Source organism: Candoia aspera, chromosome 5 (genome assembly GCF_035149785.1).
Source record: "Candoia aspera isolate rCanAsp1 chromosome 5, rCanAsp1.hap2, whole genome shotgun sequence".
Taxonomy (NCBI): domain Eukaryota; kingdom Metazoa; phylum Chordata; class Lepidosauria; order Squamata; family Boidae; genus Candoia; species Candoia aspera.
The window spans coordinates 43173553-43190819 of NC_086157.1; positions in this window are offsets into that span (position 1 = coordinate 43173553).

A 17267-nucleotide genomic window follows, 5' to 3' on the forward strand; every position below is an offset into this window, starting at 1 on the left:
CAGTTACAACACCATAAGATTTATCCATCTGGAAAACACTCCTAAACCATAACCAATATTTTTGATGCTATCTGTGTTTGTGTATGTGTGTGTATGGATTTAAAGACCCACATCACTACACAATACGTATATGTTACCACTACACAATGCATGTGTATATGTTTGTGTGTTTGTATTTGCAGTGAATCTTTATTAGTATTTATTGACACTAATACAAAAACATCTTGTGACTTACTATATCAGAAAGGTGCTTTATACTTCTGGTCCAAGTATGGCATCTGGCGGCTCTACCGTCTCAACCTTCTCCTCAAGTCTGAAGATTAGGAGAATGTAGGACTGCATCATAAATATTGCTAAGCAGGTAACATAGCCTTCTCTTTTTAATTAACGGATAGTTGAGAAGGGGATATAGGCTCTAAATCATGCCAAAAGATTCAGAACTGTCCTCCCACACATCACTCTCCATATTCTAGTGAAACTCAACAACAAAGAGCTGCAGTTTATCTCCAAATTAGAAGTTCCAGTATCCAAAGAACTTCAAAGAGTCAATTTAATTCTGTATCATTCTGAATAGTCAACTCCTCTGGGAATTGGGAAGTGCTTGTGATTTTAATAGCCCGTGCTCACAATTTTAAGCAATTAAACATTTCTGTAGATGCTCTGAATAGTAGATGCTCTTTGGTGGATGCCCTTGAGAAGAGCATGTCAAAATAGTAACTATTTCTCATGATAACAGATTAAATCAGCTTGAATCTGATTGATAAGCAATGAGTTAAAGATTTTGTTGGGATGCAGAAAGGGAATAAGGATACCTTGGGTGAATCAACCTTTGATAGGGTCTCTAACATAAACATAATTTATGCCTTTTTAATATTTCCTGCAGTGCTGAGTCAGAGAAGTCTCTGGTGTTTTATATGGAAAAATTCCTGCATGTTTGTTTGTTTTTTTCATTAAGCTGAATGCAACTTAAAACAGGCAGAGCACCATTTAGATGTTTATTTCAATCACCAACTGAACTGCACTGGTTCAGTTTGTCAGAATTAAAGTGTTGAGATACCATTTTGTTATTGGGAAAGTAAGTTCAGTCTTTGGAGTAGAAAGATAAGAAAATTTCTTAGCTCTTCCTCCTCAAATAATCAAGCAACATAAACTGTTTAATACAACACACTTGGCAGCAAGATAAACTAGGATGAAACTTTTTTGTGTCCAGGTTTTGTTTTGTTTTCTTTTTGTATTTCCCTGGATTCTGGCATCAATGTAGAAGTTATAGTTGAACTAATACCTGTTACTGCTATATGAAACCTTTGCATTGGAACTGATCACATCAGCAGTTTAAACCAATGTATAGTATATTGTATAGTTTATCTATTGAATGGAATTCCCCTTTAAAAAGAGACAAAAATAGCTTAATAAGAATTAAGCTATTATGCAAATTGTAATAGGTGGAGTATAGCTATATATTATTTGCCTATTATTAACATCACTTTGCCTAGGAAGACAAATAAATGATAGATAAATAGAAACACGTAGGGAGAGAAATCCTGATTGTTATCCTACAAGGAAGATAGCCTTGTATTTAAAGATAAGAATTTTAAGAAAAGAGAATCTAATTCTGAAGCTTCACCCCAGCAGTTAGCATTTGCAGACGTCCTAACTAGCCACCTGCTCAGGTCACTTGGTTACAGTCCTTCCTACTAAGATGAGATGTCAAGATGGATTCTCTTCCTATTTAAGTTACTCTATTACATATCAACTTTTATGAAAAATTCTGTTGTGAAAACAGAGCAAAAATTGTAGTACTAGCAAAGCCTCTAGAACTTACATCAGATAAATTATTTGAACAATGATTATATTCCAAAATTTATGCATGCAATAACTTGTGATTATAACAACCTTTTATTTCATTTCTTCATTTGTTACTGTTAGGATTATGATGTATGTGCGTGTGGACAGAGTTATATTAAATATATCGCCTTCATAACCACAACTGAATAGTGCTGTAGGGGAAAAATCATAATGTATTAAAAGGGGGCAGAGAACATGACAGAAATTCCATCAATGTGTGATACAGTTCTAATCTTTTTAAAATATTCTTCCTGTTTATGTATCTTTTCCTATAATTATTAATATTTTTCAAATGACAGAGTACTGTTGAGGTTATTAGTTATGTAAAATGTAAAAAAAACCTAAACATAATATATACTATGGGGATTTCAAAAATAGAACAGTGTATAGAATGGAGAGACAAACAAAAGCAGGTTGAGATTAAAGAATTGGAAGATATATGGCTTTTTAAAGTCATCAAAGTCCATAAGTATACATTTATCAATATTTATTTAAAACAGGGCTCATTGCTTTACATGGAAGTGAATATTTCATATGTTCATTTTAAAACAAAGGAATGATAAACCTGCTTTTAGGCAGAAATTGATCATTCCAGTTGTACCTAGAGCAACTCATAAGCAAATTAGAAAAATAGCTTATTCATGATTTTAATGTGTTTATGGCAATTAAAATTAAAAGAGCATACTGATATCATATTAATTCTGGTTAAATGTTACATCCTGGATCAAAGCCATTACACCTATGGAAACCAATTATTGAAAAAGATGTTCAAGTCTTCCTTGTGGAGTTCTCAAGGTCCTTGGTTGGTCAATTAGTAGCCTGCAGTAAAAAATATGGTTACTTTGTTTGAGAAACAAGGCATATTATGCTAATTTAACTTCCATTTTTAGTTTTCTACAAGATTCTCCTCAGATTGTGTGATAAAGCTTTTTAAAAAATGGCTCTTCTTCTAGATGCACTCCCAACCCATTGGGCAAGACAGCTGAAACTAAGCACTCACAAAGTTGTTGCTTTTTCTCCCCAGAGCATAATACCATTTCTCATGCTGCAGTTTTTCCACAAATTTTCTTTAGTTCTAGATTGTGAGTTTGTATATTACCTTTTCTTTGTCCTGTGTACTCCTGTGTACTCATAACCTGGGATAAATCCCACTAGCTAGGCTGACTTGCTTTACATTTTGTAATACTTGGCAGGAGATAGACATTGCACCTTGATTTAGAGAAGGCAAACTATATTTATTACTCCTAGTAAACATAATAAAATAGATGGATCCATTTCCTTTCATTTTGTCTCCTTTACTTCACCTTTCATTCTCCCCCCAGAAAACCAGGAATAATCAAAACCCTTTTTTCATATCACAACTTGATACCACAGCACTGGTTTTCTCAAAATTATCATAATTATTTTGATGTGAAAACAAGCTTTCCATCACAACAATTCCTGTTCTTTCCACTTATTACTGTCAATTGCAATCATAATTACTGTTGGGTAAATAGAACACACAGAAGAGCATATTTTCATTGCAGAGGTTTCTAGAAAAATCTCAGATAGCCGGACTATCCCTGGTTTCTTAGTGGTGGTGAGTCAAAACAGAGATCATTAAGTTAGATGATTTTTTTTTTCTAAACAAGGGCATAACAATGTAATGTGCCGATTTAAATAGAGGTTATCTTACTATTTTCAAAATGCTTCATAAATATCTTTGTGAGTCTATTATTATTATTATTATCATTATCATTATCATTATCATTATCATTATCATTATCATTATCATTATCATTTATCCCTATATTTACTGACGGGGTAATCTACATCCTGTGCATTGTCCAAACCCCAGTTATTCCTTCTAAAAATGGTCTGAAACTTTTAGCTGAATTTTTCTACCTAGTTTATTTATATTAACTACAGTATACATTGCTTATTATCTTTATTTTATTACCTTTACTTTATTATTTTGTTATTTTTTAGGAGAAACCTCATCCTCCAGCTTGCTTCTTCCGCTGTTCTTTCTAGATTATTCTTTGCTGTATAAGATACCTGGTTCTCCTCCAATTAGCTGATCAGAATCATTTTACTACAGTCTCCTGACCAAAGCATGCTGCAGAGAATCCATACTGCAGCATGATGATAACCTTTGAATATCAAATTATTTTGATTTATCAATCTCTCTTTTTAGAAATAGTGATTTAAGGGGATGGATTCATTTTCTTCCTCTGAAGGAGCCAAGACAGAAATAACAATATATTATATGGTTGTCATTTGAAGTGAAGTTCATAAAAGACCTCACTATGTACTTTCAGTATAATGGAACCATATATCACAGATAGTAAATGAGGTTTGTCACTGCTAAGTGGTCATTACAGCTGTGGTAATATTCTTCTATGAACTGCATTTTTATGCTATGTTATATTAATAAAAATACATTTGTAACAAACAATGATGTTTTGAAGATTAGAGCTATAGCTGCTTCATCTCCACCAAACTTATGAATCACTAGTGAAACTTCTGAAATAAAACAGTAATGCAAATGAGATACAGATATTGTCAGTGAAATTTATAATCCATCCGACTTCAGTCTCATACATCCAAGTTTCTATGGTTTCCTCCAGGTGCTGCCATGGTGTTTATTCATTCACTATTCATTTGTTATTTGCAAATCTAAGTAGATCATAGGAGCATTATTTAGGCCTTATCCCAGCTAGCTTTCTTAAACAAGGTAGAATTCAAAATCAAACAAAATGAAACTCACAATGTCAGTTGTGATTGATTTCACAGCTGATTTCACAATTGATTTCAGCATGATATGAAACAATCCCACATCAGCAGAACTAATTTGGGATTGATTTAGATATGAATTAATTTTAGGCTGCAGGGAATGCCAACAATATCATCTGGTATCCAATGAAATCTGCATAAATGCAACACAATCCCTACTTTCTCTAGTTCCTCTGTAAGTTAAGTTTGTCCCTTATGTGAAATAAACACAGTCTGGTAGTTGTTGTTGTGGTTTTTCAATCCAAATGCTCTTGTAGGTGTTTCAATTGTTCTTTATTTTTCATCTGACAATAGGAGAAGTTCTTGATTTCAGTTAGGGTCAAACTGGGTACTTGGGTTGTAAGAATTGTTAGTTTCCTCAGGATTCTAAGAACTCTGTATGAACCTATAATATTCAGTTATATTGGTGTTTAGGACACTCCTAAATTTTAGGATGGAGGCCTTTTGACCATGAAATCATGATACACACAAAATAGTGGATGCATTTGCTAGAAAAGTGTTAAAGGGAAAAAAGCTACATTAATTAACAGCTAGCCCAAATTTTATAAATATTTGAAATGCTTGTAATTATTGTGGGCATTTCCATCAATGTTTTCAATGTAAATATTAAATATATTCAATTGTAGCTGTATAGCAAGTGGTGCACATATGGAACACAAAGGGAGAGTTGAAATTATCATATCAGATAATGAAGAGATATAACTTAAACCATAAAGGAAAAGCCAAGCACATCAAAAACACATAAATACTATACCTAAAACCTAATCTAACATGAAGAAGCAAAGGAAAAAAATTCCTATTCTTACACTGTACGGAAGTACAGAGGGAAGCGGGAGAGGGAACAATAAGGACAAATCTATCTTTAGAATGCTCCTTAAACAGTGTTACTGGTTTTGTTTTTTTAGTTCTTTTTCCAGTTGGAATCAACTGATTATATATATTTGATTATAACAGTGATTTGGACTAATAGATTGCAGTATATATGTTATTTGCACAGATTATGCATTGTTCCTTAAGGTTCTACAAATGTTTTCCTTTACCATTGTTGTCACAGAGAAAGGCCTGATATAAATATATGACTTTAAATAATTGAATGGTGGAATTTCTTTTGGTTAATTCTGACTTGTTCTTAATAGTTTTTTCTTTCTCCATCTTTCTAGATGCTTTATTTTGTTTCAATTCCGTCTTGGATTTTATACTAATTTGGGAGTGAATTGGTTTTATTATACAGTAATGAGGTCTTACTTTCATTTGAGATAAAAGTTCAGGTTTATTCTCAGACGTTGAAAATGATAGCCTTTGTCTTAATTGTATACTTTTCTCTAAACAAGAGTATCCTTTGTTGTCAGTCAGCTTTTGAACATACCTCCTAATCAACCGTGGAAGAGTCTTCCTGCTATTCATTCAAAACTGGCAATTTAAACCATGCAGAATTCCGCTTTTTGAAGTACCTGTGGCTCAGGACTCCCTTGGTGGGAAGCCAATGGCTCACCAAGACTTAATGAATAGAAAATGTATTTTCAGCAAGCAAAAACTGAATAGGAATTTCTATTTTATATCTTCATGCTGCCTCAGAGTATTTTAGAAATTTGTATTCTCTTAGGCCTTAATCATGTTTAGTGTAGGCCTACTCAAATAAATGGGAAAAGTTTATTATGTTGACTAACCTGTTCCATTCCTTATTCCATTGTCTGTCTGGATCAGTCCTGCTGGTTTATACATAAAGGTAAGTCATAAGTTAGGTTTGGAGGAGGGGGATTTTTGGAGAGGGGAGGAATCAAGATTATATGGGTGTTAGGTTATAATAGTCGGAACCAGGACAAAATTAAATTATAGTTAACATGATTGCTTCCCATGTACCTAGGAAGTCTTTAAAACATTGCTTTATATTACTGGCAATGTTTTAAAGACTTCCTGGGTTCCATGTAGCTCTGGGGCCACAGGTGCAAACTGAGCAGAAGAGATAATCGAAGCCATAATGGTTTATTCATATATATTTTATTTAGCTATCATTATGCATGAACACAGCCTACATTTCACTCATTTATCTTAACCTGCTTTCCTGACATTCATGGAGGAAAACAAATAGATTCCCTTACAAATGGAAGGTTTATTTCTGATTTTTCATAATACTTTTTTTTTAAAGGATAATATTGTTTGGCTTCAGTTATATGAGATTTTATTTTATTTATTTATTTAAAACATTAATATAACCACCATCTTGACCCAAACTCTAGGCAGCTCACAACCCAAAAATAAAATAATAAAAAAAAATCTATCTACAATAAAAAAAAAACATTAAAACAGAAAGACCCGGCACCACAGCTTAAATTTCCCATGCAGCCCATAAGAACTTTATGACACCAATCTCACCAAAGCCCTATCCCAGCACCCACCAATCTCATCTTATCCCAGCATTTGGGGGAAAGCAGGTCTTAAGTGCTTTTTGGAAGGTTAAAAGGGTAGGGGGCTGCTGGACCTCAGGGAGAACACTGAGCTCACTGGCACAATCTGGACCAGTTGCAACTTCTGGGTGGTCTTCAAGGGTAGCCCTATGTACAGAATGTTGCAGTAATCTAAGCAGGAAGTAACCAAGGCATGGCCAAGGCATGAGTGACTGTGAACAAGGCCTACCAGTCCAGGAAAGGGCACAATTGGTGCACAAGACAAATCTGTGCAAAGCATACACACACCCAGCCATATCTGTTACCTGCTCCTTGAGCAGGAGCCATGAGCCTGGGGGATCCCCAAATTGTTTACCGGCTCCACTCCAGGGAAGCGCAACCCTGTCCAGAGTCAAAGATGACATATCACCAAGGTCTAGGGGGCCAAAAACCCAAAGCTACTCCATCTTGCCAGAGTTGAGCTTCCAGATATTTGCCCAGCACCACAACAACATCACCTGACTAGGGTCGGAGATGTATAGCTGGGTATCATCAGTGTACTGATGACACCGCACTCTGTGCTGTCTGATGACCTGACCCAGCTTTCATGTAGATGTTAAAATGGAGAGATAAAATCCCTGGGGAACCCCACAGTGCAGGGAAGAAAGGTTAGGCCCAGGGCTTAACCTCTCTTCCCCTACCAACACCAACAGGAACTGGCTGTGGAGGAAGGAAGACCATCCAGAGTCCCCCGCTGGGGGGAGATGGGCAATGATATAAATTCAAATAATTAGTAAATAAATAAATAAATAAATAAATAAATAAATAAATAAATAAATATAACCATTGCAAAACAGTGCCTCCCACTCCCAGAAGGATACCATGGTCAATGCTATCAAAAGCTGCTGAGAGATCCAGGAGGGCCAGGATGGTTGCACCACCCCATCCTGAGCTCTCCAAAGGTCATCTGTAAGTGCAACCAATATTGTTTCAGTACTGAACCCCAGCTTGAACCCACACTGAAAAGGATCCAGACAATCTGCTTTATTCATGGCCCTTCATAGCTGAGGCCCATCCACCCTTTCAACAACCTTCCCTAAAAAAGGGAAGGTTGGAGACCAGATAAAAGTTGTCTAACACTGTTGGATCTTAAGGATGGCCTCTTGAAAAGGGGGTGCACCACTGCCTCTTTCAAGGTTGGCAGTACCACCACCTTCTACAAAGAGTCATTAACAACCACTTGGATCCAACCACATGCCTCCTTCCAGGAGGCCTTGGCAAACCAGGAGGTGCATGGATCCAGAACACAGGTGGCTGAGCTTACAGCCACAAGGACCCTGTCCACTTCCTCAGGATCAATTGGCTCAAACTTCTTCCAGATAACAGGGCTCAGATGTGTTTCAGTCACTTCCAAAAGATCTGCCCAGCTGGAGTCTTCCTCTGGGTGAAGCTAAGCTACTTTGTCTAGCAAATGCTGAGAATATTCCTCACAGCAGCTCTGCAAGAGTTCCCCCATCTTCTTCTTACCCAGGAGGGACCTGAAACAGCACCACTGGACAGCTGTCTGCAGATGCAGTTGAGATTCTGTGATGCTTTTCTTTTCTGCAGGTTCCAACTAAAAATCATTGGTAACAGAGCAATCAGATTTTATGAAATTGCAAAATAACTCATTTAAGTCTATTTCCATCTACCCACCCACCCACGGATTTTTTTTTTAATGTTGAACCTCCAATCCTTACTCATCTAAGCAGGAATGGATAGATCATATTAGCTCCTGATGCATAGCTGTAATATCATGTCTTCTAATATTCCCATATCACGTTAACTCTGGCCAAAGGTGCTGTTATAGTCATATCTATCTATCTATCTATCTATCTATCTATCATCAAATTTTGCCACTGCCCATCCCCCCCAAAGGGAGGAGTTATAGAACTTAGTGGTATCCAAGAATCATTCATCATCCAACTTTCTCAACGGACTGCGCATCCATCATTCCTCTGTGAAACCTTCAGACCATTAGCAAGACTCTGCTATGCAAGAAATAGTAAAACTAATCCCAAATGGGAATGCTTTTTGAAAAGAGTTGATATCTGTCCTCTTATTCCTCCTAATTTCTGACCTCTATTAAAAAGACCTAGCACTTTCGTAGCTGTGTAGGAATTGCAACTGATTGTATAGCTTCTGCTGATTGTAAATTTCCCTACACTGCCCCCCTCCCCACTACCTTACTCTAGCTGCCAGGACGAAACACAGTCCTCTAATGCCTTCCTAGCAAAGAATTTTTTGCACATTAGTCATAGCCAGTAAAAAAGGCTTTGACTAAACTAAGATATTTGTTAAAATGCTCAATTTGATGGATTATAAAAGAAAGCATATTCATGCTTCGAGGGTTATTAGAACATCTGAGAACTCATGCTGGTAGAACTTCTGTAGCAGTATTAATCATCACACTTCAGTAGAAAAGACACAGAATAAGATTAAAAGGCTCAATGGCAAAAGGGTCAGATCTTTCGCAATACCTACTTTAATTAAAGGTGAAGCGACTGCTGATTGAAATATACAAAAATGTTAACATGCTAGGTAGGAGCTGGCAAAATGTTAAAAGTGGTAATAACTGTAAGATGTTGGGCTTTTTCTCCCCCTCTATGTTCAGAAAACCCTTTTCTTACAGTAGCTGGAAAAGTAGAATGATTTGTTTATATTTTGAAAATTGGTGCCACTTTCCAGGCATTCAAATTATTTTAAAGATACATGTATATACCCTTCTGAAGCAGGTATTTTTTTCATTATTCAGGAATCTATGAATACACAATACAGTATGTAAGATATATATCATTCAATAGCCATCCACTTCTGGTTTACTCTAATGTAAATATTAAGGTTTAGCTAATCAACTTCAGTTTCTCAGTTTTGTGCCTATGTCCAAATCATCTGAACTTCAGAAATGTGTGTCTTTGTGTTGTACTTCAGAGTACCAACAGGTACTTCAGAGGGTATGGGAGATGGCTGCAACTCCCTTTAAACCACCATGCTTTTGCTCAGGATTGTACTGTAATATATATTACAGATTAATATATATTATTTTTGTACAGACTTTGTCTAGTATGTATTTTTAAATGAATAAATTGTGTCGCCACACTCACAAAATGATAGCTACATTTAGGCTCCTGCACTGATTTGAATACTCAGTGTTAGGGAAGTCCACATTCAGATGCAAAGGGGACAGATTTTTCCTTCATTCTGAGCAGTGACTCAATCCAAATTAGGAGCACTATGCAGAGAGAAGAGGACATTTAATCTCTTTTATTTAGAAAGCCACATGACTCAGGAAAAAAAAATCATATATTCCGAACCTCAGTTGGCACCAATTCTCTTAAAAAGCCTACAGGAAGGAGAGTAGAGAAAGGAGATAAACTCTGCATAGCTCCTGTTGCCAAGAAAACAATTGGCATCATAATTTATTTGTCTGAAAATTCAATCTGATGGCTAAGTGAAGGTGATACATCTATTTAACAGGAAAAAGTGCAGGGTGGGGCACTGAGGGAAGAAAGAATAAATTGTCCTTAGTGTTATTATTGGTTTTTTTCTCCAAGAGGAACAATTGAATGGCAGCTTGTTTTTTAATTACTCAGTGCCTGAGTTTGATGAAGAGAAACACTCCACAGAAGTCCAAAATTGGAAGGTAGGCAGCAGTGGCAAAACTGACAGGATATATCCATAATGGAAGGTTAAAAGCAGGAGCGGCTCCCATATATACGACATATCACACAGCAAGGAAAACTGAGATAGTTAGAACATAGTTTCTAGGAAAATAATTATGAGACCAATCAAAGATAATAGATGAAATACCTGTTTGATATTAGCAATAACCTTCAATCTTCAGTGTTCAGTGTATACAAATATTTAGGTTAGTGGCTGAGAAACAAATGGAAGGGAAGGGAAGAAAGCATCACTATTTTTTTCTATAATGTGTTTTATTCTATATCCATTATTTCTTACTTCATGCTTTGTATTTTTAACTTTCTAAAAATATGTTTAAAGCTTAAATAAAAAAGAGAAATAATAAAAAAGAAGAAGCAGTCCTACCTCGCTTCAAAAACTCAGTTGTCCTTCTATTGTGGGGCCCTATAGTTATTTTACAGAAAGACACTTTTCAGACAGAAAATATCGCTACATCATACATTCAAAATTAAAATCAGGTTTCAGTTCCAAATGTGATAATTTGAAAGTTAGCTTCATCAAAATCTTTAGGAGTTTCCTCAATGAAAATACTCTTAGGATAAGGCATTAAACAAAATGTTATATTTGTTTCCCTACTTCAGAAACCTAAAATGTGATAAAAGTTATCTGTTCCCCACCCCCTGTAAAAAGTGTACATTTCCTTTCTTTTTTTCATACTGATGTTTCATGCAGCACTGCTTATAAAGTCTCCATGAGCGTTAATATCTGAGTTCAAGGGAGTAATGATTCTTAGTTCTCCTTTTTGATGTAGGACTACCAAGCCTAGCCTCAAAAAATCCAGATGACCAATACTTGACAGCAAAGAGATACAGAAAACTTTGATCCCAACATCAGTGACTCTTAAATACGTAATTTGTATGTCACCACATAGTGTAACTTGGGCAGCAGCTATAGGAGCATGAAGAAGAGAATAAAATATGCATTCATATCTTTTCTCCAGTTGTCTTTGCTCATCTGGTTTGTCCAGCAGGTGGGTACCCCCTGCATCCTATCAATTAAAGAATCATCTTGTGAAACTGAGGAAGTATGCCTACTCTGTTGCAATTCCTGCACTCTAGAATGATGTCTCCCCTCCCACCCCCACCGCTAAGACTTGTGTGGCTCCCACCCTTATGTCATTCAGGAAATTGTTGAAGACCTATTTGTTCTCCTAGGCCTGGGAAACAGGATGGCTGTGGAAACCTCTTTTTGGTTTGGGTTTGGTTTGATTCTTTGTAGTTTGCTCTTCCAGTCTGTTGTGTTTTTCTTTATTAGATTGGTTTTTAGTTCTAAGCCACCCAGAGTAATTTGGGAGTCAGGGAGCTTATAAATTAAATACATACACACATTCTAAGAACACAATAACTTTATTCATGCATTTTAGTGAATGTATGCAGATTTAATATGTATGTATGTGGGGGTAAATTAGATGCGCAAATAATATCTCATTTTGTGGTGGCTCAATTTCCAATTTTGCACATTTAGCCCAAAGGTCTGAAAGGGGGTTATAAATGCATTCAGCTGAACATGGTTAGAAGTTTCCCTATAATTAGGAAACTCATGTTGTCACTCCTCACTATAACTAGGTTTTTAATCACATTCTGTTAAATGCCGTTTAAATCTCCCTCCAGATCTTTGTCCTGGGCATGCAAAGGCTAAAACTCATATGCTCTCACCCAAATGCATGATTACAAATAGCAATTCTGCAATATGGTTTTCAGTGCAGGCCTGAAGACCATATAGGAATGAACAACCACTGATTTGACTTGATCTATGCAAGGAGGATCTGTACTTTATTCACTACCCTTTCTCAGTACTCTTTTTTTGTGTTCCTAGCTGAACGAAAACCAGATAGAATATTTCTAATCAGATCTTTTCTTTTGTGTCAAAGCAGCCCAGTAGAAGGCAATCTGGATTTCCCAAAGCCCTTTGATGTCTTTTGAAGCATCTTTTATACTTCTACTCCTTAAAAGTACATACACTATACATAAATTACATCAATCTTCCATAACTAGATGTTTTTCAGTTCTGCTAAATTACAGTTATCATCATCTCAAGCTATTCTGGGTTAATCATTCTGCCTGGAAATATGGGAGCTGTTGTCTAAAACTTGAGGAGTTTTATTTGTAATACAAGAAGCAGGTACATACTTTTCTGGGCACACTAATAAGCTACACAGTAATGTAAAGGCTTTGTGTTATTCTCTTTTTTTGAGATGGGAATAGTCACAGATCAGATCCAGTCACCTGGCATTCGGAGTATGTTATTAATATGTGTAAAGAGGAAGGCTAAGCCTTGGGCCCAACAATCAGCATTTCCCTTCAATAACTCCAGTGGTATTAAATTGCAGCTGGAGGTGTGCCCACTTCTGCTTAATTTAAGAATCTTTGAGTGGGACACAGAGGCCAGGGAGGGATACTACTCTATGTGAAGTCTCATGTGGATATTGGCAAAGAGAAAGAGAAGAGCTACTTAAGAGAAAAGGCCTTATATCAAATAGTCAGTTCCTAAACCATTTAAAGCTTCAAATGCTAACACCAGCACATTAAATTGTGCCCAACAGGCAACAAAAGAGATACAGGGATCATATGTACCTTTCACCAGTCAGCAGCTTGGCCACTCACATTTTGTGACATTTGTACTTTAGGGACATTTTTCAAGAGTAGCCCCACATAAGGTGTAGTACAGTAGTCAGGATTGGTAGTAATCAATATATGAATCACCAGTGCTAGGCTTTACTAACTCAGGAAGGGTCAGTAGCCATAATTGTGTCAAACACACTCCTTGCCAAGGATGCCACTTACAGATTGAGTGATAGCCAGGAGTTAGGGAACATTGCCAAACAGCATGCCTGCAACATACCTGAAAAAGCATTCACTCAAATCTAAGTCCAGCTTTTTCCTTACCAGTAATACTTCAACTGTGGGCTTGATTTAATTACTCTATGTTGAAAGGTATTAATTGTTTCCTCGGAGTTAGATGTAAGGAATGGTAGAACTTGGTGTCATCTGCTGATTGTATCATTTCCAGATTGATCAGACATCACAGCCTGAATTTGCTGTTAGATAGATTGATGATGATGATGACATGGCATTGATAATCAAATACTGTATTCTGTACAGCTTTTACTAAGCTTGGTATTTTTCTGCGTCCAATCTGATGAAATACCACTATGCTATTTTTCCCTTGTTTTGGGTTCTAGTTGATGAGAAGCAACAGTTCTGCAAAACAAACCTAATTAGTGACCCTGATTGTGTGGGCTTATATGGATTTTTTTTACAAACTCATTATTTATTACTCACTAATCAATGAGCCACATACTGTAGAATAGTGAAGCAGGCTATTTTATGTGACTGGACCATTTTTGCTTTTAAAAAAATCATTTTCCATCTCAGTGTTATAGCCTGTTCTTTTACATTCTTCCTAACTTTCACAAGGTGAGAACATAGTTGCAAAGAAGAAGGGGGGAAAATGGCCTGCTTTTCTCCCAGTCACTATTCTTCAACCCTACACGACTGATAAATAGCACATCTAATTATTTCAGATTTTGCAGATTATTTCACACTCCCTGGACAGTCGTTGTCTGCCATGGGATCACCTGTAATAGAGGATCGATCTCTCAAGAGGCAACCATATTCGATCTTTTGCTCTAAGTAAGAAATATTCATCTCTTAAAGCTTATCAGAAAAATCAAGGATTTTATCAGTACTCTGTTTAGCAGTGTTTCCAAAATCAAGTCAAGCATTTTGCTACTGTAATATAACCTTTTTAATTACACAGCTACTGGTTTTCTGGATAAGTACAAAAACCAGGCATTATTTAAATATTTTGAAAAGTGTTATCCTTTTCAATTAAGGATTCCTTTACCTAAATTAAATTAAACTGAGGACAAGGACAAGGGTTATTTTCATTCTAAATATGTATGTGTAAGAATGCATAAAATAGACCTTTGCAGTGAACATTTAAGAATAAACTGAAATCTCCTTTTCTGTCATGGCAGGTTACTTCGGATAAACTAATGCAAGTTCCAACTTTGTGAACAAGGCCTGTTTCATGTTTGTAGAGATACTCAGCATGAAGTGCCTGGTTCCTCCATCCAAAAGCTAGTAGGCTGTCACCATGTTAGCCAGCAGAACCTTTTCTTTTCCTATTAATTTCTTATCAGTAAGAGGCAGTGGAACAAAAGAAAATAAGTGGAAGTTTTGAATAGTCCTTGTCTTTTACTTCTTCATCATAAAGTAATTTGAAACACAGCTGCCCGCACACACACAAACACACACACAAAACCCAACTGATGATGCAGTATAGCATGAATTTTTACAAGTGATTTTTTTCCCCCAATGCACCAGTACACAATAGCTGGTCAGACGGACAAGGAGAATATTTGGTCCCTGAAAAGGTAAACAAGACATTATGTTCACATTTGTGTGATTAGATGACTTTTTAAATTGTATTTTGTATATGTGCCCTCCAAGGAGCAAAGCCTAACGGTGCTTTCAAGCAGCTGTTGTAAGCAGAATCTCTTTTTGTGAATTGAACAGTGACAGTGATGGTTAATCATCAGTGATGAGGTTAATTCCTTTCCATACCAGTATTATTTGAAATGTTTGACTTCCCCAACCAAACTCAGGACTTGTTTGTTTGTTTGTTTGTTTGTTTCTCTGCAGCTGTGAGTGAGCATGATGTAAAATTTATTAAGTGTTCACTACCATCTTTCATGATGTGTAAAATAACCACATAGCTGTCATATTGCGAGTCTACACAAGACAATTTTTCTGGTAAATGTAGGTTGCAGTATGTGAGTACTGTGTCTGATATCATCACTTTGTCTGATTCTGTGAAAGCTTGTTCACATAGTTTTGTCCACTGCAGTTTACTCTCACTTACAGTAAAATGTTCAAGAGGTGACTACAGTGACTAAATTTAGCATAAATTTGCTATAATAATTGATGGGCTCTAAAAATTTCTCATAGTGTGAAACATCTTGTGGCCTTGAGGGATTCATGACAGCTTACATTTTATCTGCACATTTATGTAGACTTTGTGAGTCAGTGGTATAATGATAATATATAATGCCAGATTTTAAAAAAAATCACATTTGTTGAATCGTGGTCAAGGACCATAGTTCATCAATCTCTGCTAGATTGCTTTGAGATTTCGCAGATGCACTTAACATTTTCTCCAGTGACATGGATGCCATCTAAAGAGCACTTTGTGCCTGTAGTATTTGGTCCATTGCTCTCTGCCGAAGCTCTGATATCGATGCTATTCAATATAACCCTCTGTGTGCATTTATGGTGAGAAACAGCTGGGAATTTTCTTTCATTTTCATCAGTAAATAAGCCTTTGCTAGGTCTGCTAAAATGTCCTCCAGCAAGGTGAGCAAAAGTGTCTTCTAGGCAAGGAGCACTGGTCAATCTGTAATAGTAGATTAACGATCCTTTAAAATCCATACATATCCTGATAGTCTCATTCTTTTCAGCTACAGGAAACAAGTGTAGCCCAATCAACTTTTCAAATAATTCTTTCAGTTTCCATACAATCCAGTGCATCTACCCTTTTATGTAGGGCAATGGAATTGTATAGGCTTTGTGACACCTGGGTATGGCATATTTCAGTAACTCTATTCGTTCTTTCATGTGCTTGAGTGTGTTGATTCCATCTTTAAACTTAGGTGCCCACCTCTTTTTCACATGTAAGTCTAGCATACTTTTCTGGTTCTGAAATTAAGTATATTATACAATAGTTTGCACCCTCTATTAAGTCTTGGGGGGGGGAGTATTGGAATGTAGATTGACTTTTTCCAGTCTGTCAGCCAATGTGTTGTTCTACAGATTTGCTGGCATAGCTTGGTTAGACCTTTGACCAATTCTTCTTCTGTTGCTTGCCAAATTTCTATGGTTATTCCATCAATTTCTGTAGCCTTCCAACTTGGTAATGACAGGAGTGCTGATCTAACTTCATCTTCTAGTACTAGAGGTTCTTGTAAGTAGGGAAGATGTCTTCTAAGACATCTTGGGTATTGACATATCTACTGTGCAGAATTTCAGTGTACTCCTTCCATCACTGATCACCTTTGAATCAATTGTCCACTAGTCCTTTAGTATACCAATTCAAGGTGGAACCTCCTTCTGAGTTCAGAGATCTTTTGGAAAATTGCTTTGGTTTTCCATCTGTGTTTCCATCTTTGATGTCTTTACAGATGTCAATCTAATACAGCTCCTTGTTTCTTCAACAGCTCTCTGAAATTCTGTATTAAATTCATTTTTTTCAGAATTTCCTCTTTCTTGGGTTTGGATTCTCTTCTCTTCTTGGCAATTTCTACCATTTGTTCTGACATCCAATTTGCTTTCTTCTACTTCTTGGTCTTTGCAGTGTCTTTTCACATTTATCCTTACAACTTCTTTGATTTTATTCCACAGTTCCTCTGGGGTTTCCTACCAATGAAGTTCAGGACTTTAAAGCAATTCCTGCTGTTCTCCTTGAAAATAGTGGGTAGATAGTAAAAGTCATATTGTGGAAACTGATTGGCATTTACTTTAG